Genomic DNA, 12,079 nt, shown 5'->3' on the forward strand with positions numbered 1-12,079 from the left:
ATTTCAGGAAAGATTCATTAATCCAAGTGTTGAACACATCCTTCTGATTCTATTGCAAAATGATATTGGAACTAATCATAGTCAAAAAAAGTATCATTTAAAAAATCATAGTCTATTTAATAGTCTATTAAAAATTTAAGTCAAAGCAGATCAATGCTGGATGAAGTCAAGTTTTGTTAATTGTTAGGTAAAATCAAAAGCATTCGATTTGTTCTTGATTAACCAGCAGATAAAGTTTTTACTTCATCTAAAACAATTATACAAGTGCATAATAATAGTAATAATTGTAAAAGGTATCAAAAATTTTTAAATTTTGTTCTGTAATTTATATTTTGAAGCCTTAGGCAAAAAATACTTACTTTATACACATTTAAAGCTAACTTCTATAACTCGAACTTCTATAACTTGAGTTTTCTAGAACTCGAACTGAATAGAGTGCAAGAGGATTTAGAGAGCAAATTAAATACAATCACAAAAAAGTTCTTTAACTCGAAGCCTCCATAAGTCGTAGCTTTTCTTTGCAAAATGGTACTTTTCGTTATGGAAGCTTGACTATAAGGTCTCTTCAATAAACCATCCAACAAATTAAGATTCATCTTTTATTTCGCAATTTATTGAACAAAAATAATTAAAACTTATTATTTGATTCTCGGTTACACAAGATATCTAAGAGGTACTGATCTTATGGCAAAAATTCTTCTATACATTGCAAAAATTCTCATAATAAACTAATGAATATTACAAATAAGACTACTTACAAGCTGATTCATGGTAGGAGCAGATTTTGAAAAAGAACAAGAAATATATATTGTATTTGAAGAGAGTGTTTTAAAGGGTACATTATTGATTATTAAATAAAGGTTATTTGAAAGAAAAATAATATCTATTTTTTAGTCATTATGATTTCTCATTAAACTCATGAGAACTTTAAACTCATCATTAAATCTTATGTTATGTTTTTTTTGTGACTTATAAAGTAAATACTGCTCACCACACATTCGTCTGGCAGGTGTTCTAAATCTAAATCAAATAACTTCATTATCAGTCACAATTCTTATAATTGAACGAAATAGTTTTAAATACGAGAATATACAAGAACTTTAGTAGTAACTACAGCGATTTATAGTAAATAGTATATAAAAAAGACCTTATGTTAACTAATTGTCAACATATTAAATTATATCAACAAATTTAGTAGTTTTCTCTGAAGAAACCTATATCTTAGTTTTTATTTATTTCTGTTAGCTACATTTAATCTGAACCATTGTATTGAAATAAAGAAAGGCTATTCATTATTATCTATACTCATTATCCATCTGCACTCATTATTATTATCTATTATCTACATTACTACGACAAGTAGTATTAAAAATAAGTTTAAATAGTTATTTGCATTGTAGTATAACATGCGTTTAAAACTAGTAAGCTTTCTGGTCACAAATAGGTGTTTGTATTGAAGCCATTTAATGGCATTTATCGACATTTGTCGGTAATGTGACCTTTTACTGACATACTACAAATATTTTAAAAAGTTGGATTGAGAAGTGAAGTTAATACGTCTGAAGTAACAATGCTTGAGGATGCCGGAACAAACCTTTTCAATGAGATCTATGTAGACAAAATGATTTAATCTATTATCATTCAACTTGTGCAGTAGAAACCATTCATAAACATTCGGTATCTCAAAATTGATTGATGATTTTGGCTAATCTTTCTCAAGTTTAGACAGTTTTGAGAAATCATGTATCAGTCATGGAATTTGGTTGGTCGTGATGTTCAATATTTAGAAAAGATACTCAATAATATATACAACACTGGTATATACCCAGATGACTGACTGCTATTTTCCCTAAAAGGAAAAATGCCAGAAAATGTGATGAGTTCCGCTTAATCAGCCTAATGAAGCATAGTCTCAAATTATTTCTTAAAATACAACACGCAAGAATATACAAAAAATGTGAAACGATAATGGGTCGTACACAATTTGGATTTAGAGATTCTATGGGAACACGAGAAGCTATATTCTGCCTGCAAGTTCTGGTTAAAAACTGCAAAGATGTACAAAAATATGTCTTCATAGATTACGACAAAGTATTTAATAAAGTAAAACATCAAAAACTAATTGAAATATTCAGAAGTATTGACATTGAGGACAAAATATTCAGTGTATTTCAAATCTGTATTGTAATCAGACGGCAAGCGTCCGTTTTGGTGACGTAATAACGGACCAAATACCAATAAAAAGAGGCGTGAGACAGGGGTGTATACTATTACCACTTCCATTTAATATATATGCAGAACGAATATTTGACGAGGCATTTCAAAACTGTTACGACAAAGGTATCAAGATAAATGGCCAATATATTAATAATATAAGATACGCTGATGATACCACGATAATAGCGGACAATATTTATGACTTATAGGAGCTCATATACAGCTTTAAATAAAAGCAACATGTATGGCTTAAATATAAACATAAAAGAGACAAAATTTATGGTAGTCAGGAGCTATGACCCCACTGTGAGAATTGTAATTGATAATCAGAATATTGAGCGTGTTTCAAATTTAAGTATCTGGGATGTTCCTTGATTGAAATTTGGGACCCAGTTCAAGAAATCAAATGGAGAATTAAAATAGCCTGAAATAGTTTTATGCGGTACAAAAATATATTAAACAATCCACAATTTAGTCAACTGCTTAGAATGAGATATATGAAATGTTTTACTCTATGCAAAAAAAGAAAAAACTTATTGTCAATAAATGCGACCGCTGACACTTACCATAAAGTGAGTAGGCAGTCTAAGAAAAAGAATATGTTCAATATCATCTTAACTATATTACGAACATGTGGAAAAAATTTAAACGAATTTAATGAACTCAAAAACTAATTCCTTGAAATTATACTCGTTTCTGACTTTCAACTTAACTATACAAAACAAAAATCTAAGTTAGTTTTATTTCCAAAGAATAAGTAAAAAGATTCTTTTTAGTAATAAGACTAATTTTAATCATTTTTAAAAATTTATTTTTTCACCAAAAATATTAAGTTCTTTTACGAGCCAAAAATTTGCCATTTGGTTGCGATAACATCAAGCTGCGGTATTTAAACTAATACTAAAACCCATGTTAAACGTCAACTCAACAAATCTCTGCGTTGTGCAGACTCCTGCGTAAGTAAATATTTGCATTGTCGTTTGAATTCTTCCACTTGACTTATCTTATCCGACGTGTATTTGTTGTCACACTCCATTGGAGGATGTTCCCTTTAGACTACTGAAATATGCAAAATGTTTCCTGGAACTGTTGCCATAAGAAATATTTGTGCTTTAATGAAATTTAAATTTCAAAATTTCATACAACTATCTTATTTTTTATAAGTAAATGCCAAAAAAGATTGAATATAAAAGTATCTAATAAATTGAAAATTAATGATTTTTATGTTTGATACTAGTTATTTACTTTAAAATATTTCAAAGCAAAATTTTTCGTGTCAACGAAACTTTAACATTTAATCTGAAAATGACTGAGAAAAATGTAAAAGCAATGGTATTTAGACTTTGGCTTCAGCAAAGGCAAAGATATTATATCCTTCGTGTATCCAGGTTCATTATAAATACATTATATAGAGTTCCGTACATACAAAAATTTGTTTGGCTATAGTATTTACCTCAATCAGCCTATGGAAAATTTACGGCCTATTGGGACACGCTCTCCCTCTAAAGTAAAAAATCATTATCGAAAAAAAAACTGTCTGGTTGTTTGGTTATTCTTGATTCTTTTGTATAATGAACGAAATAACAGGGACAAAATATTAATTTAATTACATTTTGAAAAAAATATTTTTTATGTTTAAGTTTTTAAAAGCGATGTCTGAATAATACATTTTTGGGACGGTACAAAATTTTAAACTGAAAAAAGAAAACATTTTAAGAGAAATAAAAGGCTATAGTTACGGATTGCCATACATAAAAAAATCAAAGAGCTTAATTATTTCACGAGAATTGTAGAAAATGCATTAATATATAAACAGCAAAATAAATATCGTGGAAGAGTTTTTTAAATATTTCCAACTATTTAAAATTATATATTGAAATTTATGACATAGAACCTTTTAATGGCTAAAAAACCTTTGGAAAATATCTTTCCTGTCGAAGCTAAATGCTTCTCAAAGCTTAGTTTTTATCAATAAGTATACCATTTGGTCAGTATGAAAGCACAATATCCTGTGATCAGATACAACTAAATCGAAACTATTTTATATTTTCTATGGAGCTTAATATAAAGGTTCAAGTCAATTAACATCTCTTTTTAATCGCAATATGTAGTTAAAGCAATCAAATTCGAAGAGAAGGCAAGCATTAATTAAGGTGTGGGGATGATTCGCTTACGACAGCAATTACTTAATTCAGGATATAAGAAAATAATATATCACGTACTATTGAGGATAATACATCGTTTTGATTGATGTTTCTGTAAGATAATGATCCACTTTAAAATAGTGTTTAACAATTGACCAATTAGCCAATTTCAGAAACAAACTTAGGACTTTTCTTTTGTAAGCATACCGCAAAAGAACAACTAAAATAAGCACTACTTATGGTAGCAACTCTAGAATAACTGGAAGATTTGTTAAGCTTATATATGCAAAATATGTAATAAAATTTAGAGTTTCGAAAATTAATAGTACTTCTCTGCAATTATGTTTAAGCCTTTTTTGTTTTTTACATGATTGCGAATAAAGTTTGTATTTTCAGAATTCTCCAAGAACTGAGTATAGTTTTTTAAGTTCAGTACATTAAAAACAATTGAATGTTATTTATCAAATATTTGTTAACAGTTAACTGGAATTTTCGTATGTACTTCCAAAGGTCGTTCACAATAGACGAATTTTTAGTCTTAACCTGCTGGTTTCAAAAAGGTTGGACTAAATAAGCCAGCAGAGTTGTTGTTTCACATGATATTTTTAAAATAAGTGGCTGTTCTTTTGTGATATGCTTACAAAAGAAAAGGAATGGTATTGATACTGATTTCATACGATTTTTAAATAATCGATGTAAAATAAATAGTATAATAAATATAATAATATAAAAAAACAATAATTTTTAAATAATTTTTCTTTTTTTACAACTTTAATTATAACTATATATAAAAAATTGGTTTTTATTTTATTGTTAAAACTAACCATAGTAACTATACTTCATAAGAGCAATTGATACCAAGAATTTTTAATACGGCTCATATATTTTAATAATTTTATTTGAATTTAAAGCATAACTTCATTTCAAAATTTGAAATATAAAATAAGATAAAATCAAAAGTTAAGCTCAATATTTACAGCTTAAAAAGTAAGCAACCATTTGAAAGTAAGTTTTCCCCACTTTTTCTTTTCACTTTTTTAGCTGAGAAATCACTTTGGCTTACAAAAAAGCGCACAAATCAGTATTGATTGCACTTTGGTTGCAATATTGCAACACGTAGAAGTGCAACGTGCGATTCATCGCAATGAAATTGCAACTGCGAAACTAAACTGCACGTACGAATCCGTCAATTTACGCATAATTGGCACATTTAGTATCTGCTTTAATGGATTCAATGCTTTTACGAAAATCTTAAATGTCTTACACCACGAAAATCGAAAGTTTAAAAATTTGTGAGACTAAAATTAAAACTTTATTATTATATTATTATTATTACTACTGTTAAAAAATTAATTAAAAGCAATGGACGTTAGATTTTGCAGTAGTAATTCGGACATTTAAAACGAAATCTATAATAAAAAATAGATTAAGTCAAAATCCTAAAATTAATTATTAGCTGTGTTGGTAATAAAATTTAGAAAAATCTTTAAGTTTATGAAAAGCTTTTATAAAGACTTTTCATATAAAAAAAGTGTATTTTATAAAGATAGTTTTCAATTAGTTTTTGTGTACCACTTATAATCAATCTCGAACTGCTTTCTGAAAGGCGATTTTGTACCTATTGTACTTGTGATCAAACAAGAACGAATATCCGCGCTTTTTGAATTCCCGCGCTTTTTGAATTCCCGCACTTATCCAATAGGTAAATTTTTTTTATCTTCACGCTGGCAAGACTATTATACACATTCCGTCAAAGTTTAACGCATATCGTACGATTAGATTTTGTTTGGCGTCTATACAAAGGAGTCGAAAAATTATAGTGTGGCGATTTTTAGCTCAATTTCATTCAAAAAAAGCGTCGTTGTGATGTGGCCAAAGAGATGATTTCCAACGCAGATAGTGACCCCACATTCTTCGAACGCATCATAACAGGTGATGAGACATGGGTCTATGAATTTGACATGCCCATCAAACAACAATCGACCGAATGGTGCTTCGAAAATGAGCAGAATCCGAAAAGAGAACGCCAAAGTCAGTCCAAATCAAGGTTATGCTGACTGTTTTCTTCGATATTCGTGGTGTGATGCACTGTGACGGTCAAACGGTCAATAAGGAGTATTATTTTGCCGTTATGCGTGAGGCCATGAGGATTTATGGATGGAAATCTCGTGGAATTCACACCACGATAACGCACCGGCTCACACAGCGTTGGTTGTGTCAAAAACTCTTGGCCAAAAACTCCACCAATATCATCAACTAAGCACCGTACTTTCCAGATATGGCCCCGTGTGACTTTTTCCTCTTCCCCCGATTCAAATTGCCATTGTGAGGAATGCGTTTTGAGACCATAGAAGCCATAAAATAGAATTCATAAGGTATATAGTGTTTCTGCAATTTCTTACGAGTAATTTCTCATTTTTGAAGCAATGAATGGATATAAACATCCCTTATCTATTTTATATATCCATTTTATGTTGCTCAAAAAGTAATGAGAATTTTGAAATTATAAGCGATGTAACGGTGTCTTTTTTGTATATTGGTTCCAATGTCAGTAACGCATTTGTGAACTATCAGACAAGTTAAATAATTGATATATTTGGATGTCAACAAGATGTTGAATCAGCGCGTTGTTATGAAATTTCTACTTTATATGAAACAAAGTACAGGAATTGTAGGTGATACAAATGGTTTCATAAAGGCAAAGAAGACAGTATTATTAGTACACTATGAATGCACCCCGACCTTAAAGATCTATTGTGCGCTTAAAGACCCAACTAAAACAATTCTAGACTATTTATAAATATCGTAATCGTAAATATCGTAAGAGTTATGAATGTAATTAAAAATGATAATAATTATATATAATAATAATTATAATTAATAATAATTATAAATATAAATATTATAATGTAATTAAAACTAACAGATTGTATTTTCTAATAGAATATCACCATTAAAAAACTTACAGAAGAAATAGAAAGACTGTTTTATATCGCTAGATATAAAACGAATAGAGAAATTGAATTGCTTATTCAACTATTCGTGTCAAAACATAGCATCACTGTAATGTTCAGACATCACTGTTTTTTCCAGACATAACACTCTATGGTATAAATCGAGTTCTCAAACTTGAAATGTTCAAAGTATAACTTTTTTACCGAGCTTATGACTATATCTAAGAAATCAACAGTACTGGACTGGGAACTACGTTAATCCACAGTATCAAAGAGGAACTATTTTAAAGACAGTGGACGCGAAACGTTTAAGATTAAGTATTAAAAATATTGGTTATTTATTAAAACAACTAAAATCTCTGATTTCTACTTGATCACATCACATTACTATGTATTTATTTATTTATTTCTATTTGAACCAGTGCACTTGAGCATTTTTACTATTTCTTAACTTGAGGTATTTTAAAAACCCCTCTCCTCTCTCTACTCTCTCCCCTCTCTACGCCTTAATTGAGGAGCCTGTAACCATTCTGAGATTTGATGACGCGGTATTGGTAAGTCTGTCAGTTTTCGCAAATAATTTCAGAGCTCTATCCTTTATGTATTTTTTGATGGGATCAAAAAATAGGTTCCTTAGGATGTCATTCGTCCTAATGTACCATGGTACTTTGAAAAGTCTTCTTAGAGCCTGACTTTGTGCAATTTCTATCTGGCGAATAGTAGTGCTTGAAGCTTTGCTTAACGCTGTGTGGGTGTATACAATAATATATAGTTATCTCTTTACATAAATACTCTTTCTATTATATTAATTTATACATAACTTGATTAGAAACAATTTTTATAGCATATGCTGCGGTTACTTTGTCAAAAGTGCGGTTTAGATTTTAAGTAAATTTGCTTAATTGTTGGTTTTATCGTTGACTTTACCATACCTACCATACATACACACAGCAACATAGGCTTTTATTTTTATTTCATTTGCACATAATAGATACTTTATAACTAAAATTTGTGGTCAGCACTGAATAAATATAAAAGAATTGAACGGCCAATAAATAAACCAAACTCATATGGAATACAGTACATCATTAACTAACCATTTTATTTTTTAACCACAAATATTAATAAATAAAAATTTAATATTAAATGTATTGTATCTATAATAATAAATAAAATTATATTTAAAAATTAACTAGAGTTTTAAATAATTCGTATTATAATATAACAATTAAAGCGGAAAGCACGTGAAGTAGAGCTTATTGGCATTTATGCTTACTATAAGTAACTAAAAGCAGAATAAAATTTATATGCTTATAACAAATTTGACAATCTAAAATTCGAAAACCATGAAGTTATGAGCTATGCACTATCTCAAGTTGTTTCAGAGTTTAAATGGGAACGGCTTTTTAGCTTTGATTACAAATTATAAAAATAATTTTACTTATGATTGTTGAAAATTGTAAGCATTTAGGACAGACGAATACCATTACTAATCTTCTTCGAGAACTGTTAAGTATCTCTTAAAAAAAGTTATCTATTTCGCGGTTTTGATTTAATAATTCTGCTGCAATACCATATATCAAATACAAGTGTCATGCAAGGCATCGCATGTTTAGTTCAAGGTTTGCCATTTTGCAATAATGAATCGTTCAACAACCGCTAAACGTTTTGAAATTGTGAAAACAAAAATGGTGATTTTGTAATATTTATAATTTACATCGATCTTTTTTCAGCAATCGGAATAACTTGGTGGATACTTTAACAAATAACTTAGTCACACTGGAGGTAGAGAAAATCTAAAAATATCTGTCGAAACACCATTGAAAAGCCACTGTGTATGCAATTTAAGTCGATACACACATTTATTTGGTGTGAAATTGAAGATTTGCGGTTTCAACTGAATGATGTCACAAACCACACTTTGTTTATCTTATTAAGCGGAAGATTTACTGAACACCGCATGTTCTGGTGTTAGGATTTGGGCAACAAATTCATGTGCATTTAATTAACTTGCAAATGACGCAAAAGAACATATGCACTGGGTTATCATCAAACTCTTGAAATTTTAAAAAACAAACATCCGCGAAGTTATTGTCAAGATATTGCCGGGGCTAACATAAGAAATGACTTGAACCGCATCTAGTACTATAAGATGTCCCGTAAAATACGCTAGACGTATATTGTACTTTACATTTATTGCTTATAATGCCAAATGAGAAATCTACAAATAAATCTTCTAAAAATTAATTTCACAGAATTGATAACAAATTATTTTTTATAACCCCTTAGTAATTCCACCAACTCATCATTGAATAGCATGAGTGAATTAACAACCTTGAGAATTTTAGGCTAAGAAAAATTTGACTGAACACTTTTTAATTGACTTAAATACAAGTTTTCACTTGATGTCATGGTCACAGTTTGTGAAACTTGTGAACCAGAGCTGTGGTGATTCTAACTTTATTCATTTTTAGTCACTGAGATATATAAAAATCACGCTGAAACCAACACTAACACATATGCCAGCACGGATATCACACATATACAACTGTATACTCTTTGTTCATCTTAAAGCGATTACTCTTTCCGGACTCTTCTACTTTTTTGTTCTTAAATAATAATAGAGAATTTTCGAGTGAATTCTGTTGTTATTGCCAACAGCCTGATTTTTAAACTAATTCAACTAAAATTGGTGCTGTACTATAAAGTTATATGTTATTTTGTGGATAGTACGAAACTGAATATTTTAATTGTTCCCACTTTTTCTCAATTTTTAACCCATGAGCATCTGTTTAAAAATCAATATTCGAATGAAATACTGATTGGAAAAAGTTATGTTTGCAATGTCGTCATTCTAACTTTTGTACTCTAGGAATTTATTTTTTATTTAAATTTGATGCCTTATACATCGCACTGAAATCTGAGCGATATATTATTAGTAAAACAAAGTATTTCTAACATTCAGTACCAAAATGATACTAAGATTAATTTTGCTGAAGTAAGTGACGGATTTAAACATGTCATTTAAACTTCATATCATATGTGCAATGGTGTGAATTTGAATTTGAATTTGTTATATTACATTACTTAATATATTTAACAACCAATTTGAATTTCTCTGAACGCTTCTTGAGTTGGGCTAAGAGACTCAAACAAAAAAACGATAACTAAACAAATTTCAACAACTGAAGTTATCGATCAAAATGCCTGGTCCTTGATCATTAATGGATATCACAGAATTTCCATTACAGACCGAATACTACTAATTAAAAATTTCCCATTATCATACTTAAGAAACTCAAGCAATGACAGTTTTTTTATTTTTTGTTTACCATAAAGTCTCTTCAAAGAAATTATACGAAATGCAACAATAGTATTTCCAATCTTAAGATCTGAAAAGTAATTTTTTTGCCTCTCCATAAAGAGTGTAAAGAATAATCCATAATTCATAAAAGTAAAAGATTTAATTTAGACTTATATATACCAAAATTTATAAAGCCAATTTTCAATTTCAAGTGTTCAGGAGGTATGTGTTTTCCTGAGATTACTCTTCTGGTTATGCCTCTGTAAGTAGTTGATTAAAAAGTTGTCATTTTGTTATTTGGGTTAATCTCTATGAATGTTATATATTTAAATCATGGATATTTTAAAAAAATTAAAACCCATTCTTAATAAATTAAATGAACGATAACATATATAATGATATTGATAAAAATTATCCAAAGAAAAGCTCATTCCAAAGCCGAAGTTTTGATGTTTTTGTATAGAATTCATGGTTTATACTATACCAGTAAATAAGTATGTTCAATTTAAGCATTACCATCCACTTCCATCAATTCATAGTTTTAAAAATTAGCGTACAATGGTGCCATCAGTAATCCATAATAGAGACACTTCCTATCACAACGACTTGATGGGGCCATGACATTTGTCGTTCGAGTTTTCTGTATTGTTGTCGTTAACTCTAAGCTATTAACAATGCAGATGTGCTTATGTGACAAAGGAACAGACAACAATGGTGGCGAATTGCATTTCGGAAAGTGCAACGTGGCTTTGCAGCAGCATGGCAATATGCTTGTCAATACGATGAGTCTGTGCCGACTTTAATAGTTAATATCGCTATATCTTTTGTTGTTGCTCCAGTTTCCTCACTAGCATCCCATTGTTGGCACAATGCAGATGCTGATGCTGATGCTGGTGTACGAGTATTTCATTCTAGTTTGTCGTAGCAAAAGAAAAAAACTCTTATCGACAATCGTGATATTTGCTGACACTTGATGTTATTTTCAAAGTCTCAGACAGAAGTTGTCATTTGCATGTCTTTTAACGCAATTTGTAATAGAATTGAATTTTATTGAAGGAGGATTGATACACCGCATCACATGTAACTGGGAATCGAGCTTTAGAACAGAATACACGTAAGTACTTAGAGTTTGTGAATATTTTTAATAGAAATCGACACGCAAGTATGTTCATTATTTTTATGGCAACAATAAGGTAAACTACAATAAATTTGCAATAAAAGCATTGTTAATAAAAATATAAGGTTGAGTAAAATTCAGACTAATATATTCCAGCACTTAATAATGCTCAAATGTCAAATTTATCTCTTAAATAGGAGTAGCAATAGAAAATTTGATAATGGTATACTACAAAATATAAAATTATTTTATATTTATATTTGATTAATAGTATTAATACATTAGAGGTGTTTCAGCGGAAAGACCTGATAAGAAATACATAATTAATTACAGTTAAAATCTA

Source organism: Teleopsis dalmanni, chromosome 2 (genome assembly GCF_002237135.1).
Source record: "Teleopsis dalmanni isolate 2A chromosome 2, ASM223713v2, whole genome shotgun sequence".
NCBI classification, from domain to species: domain Eukaryota; kingdom Metazoa; phylum Arthropoda; class Insecta; order Diptera; family Diopsidae; genus Teleopsis; species Teleopsis dalmanni.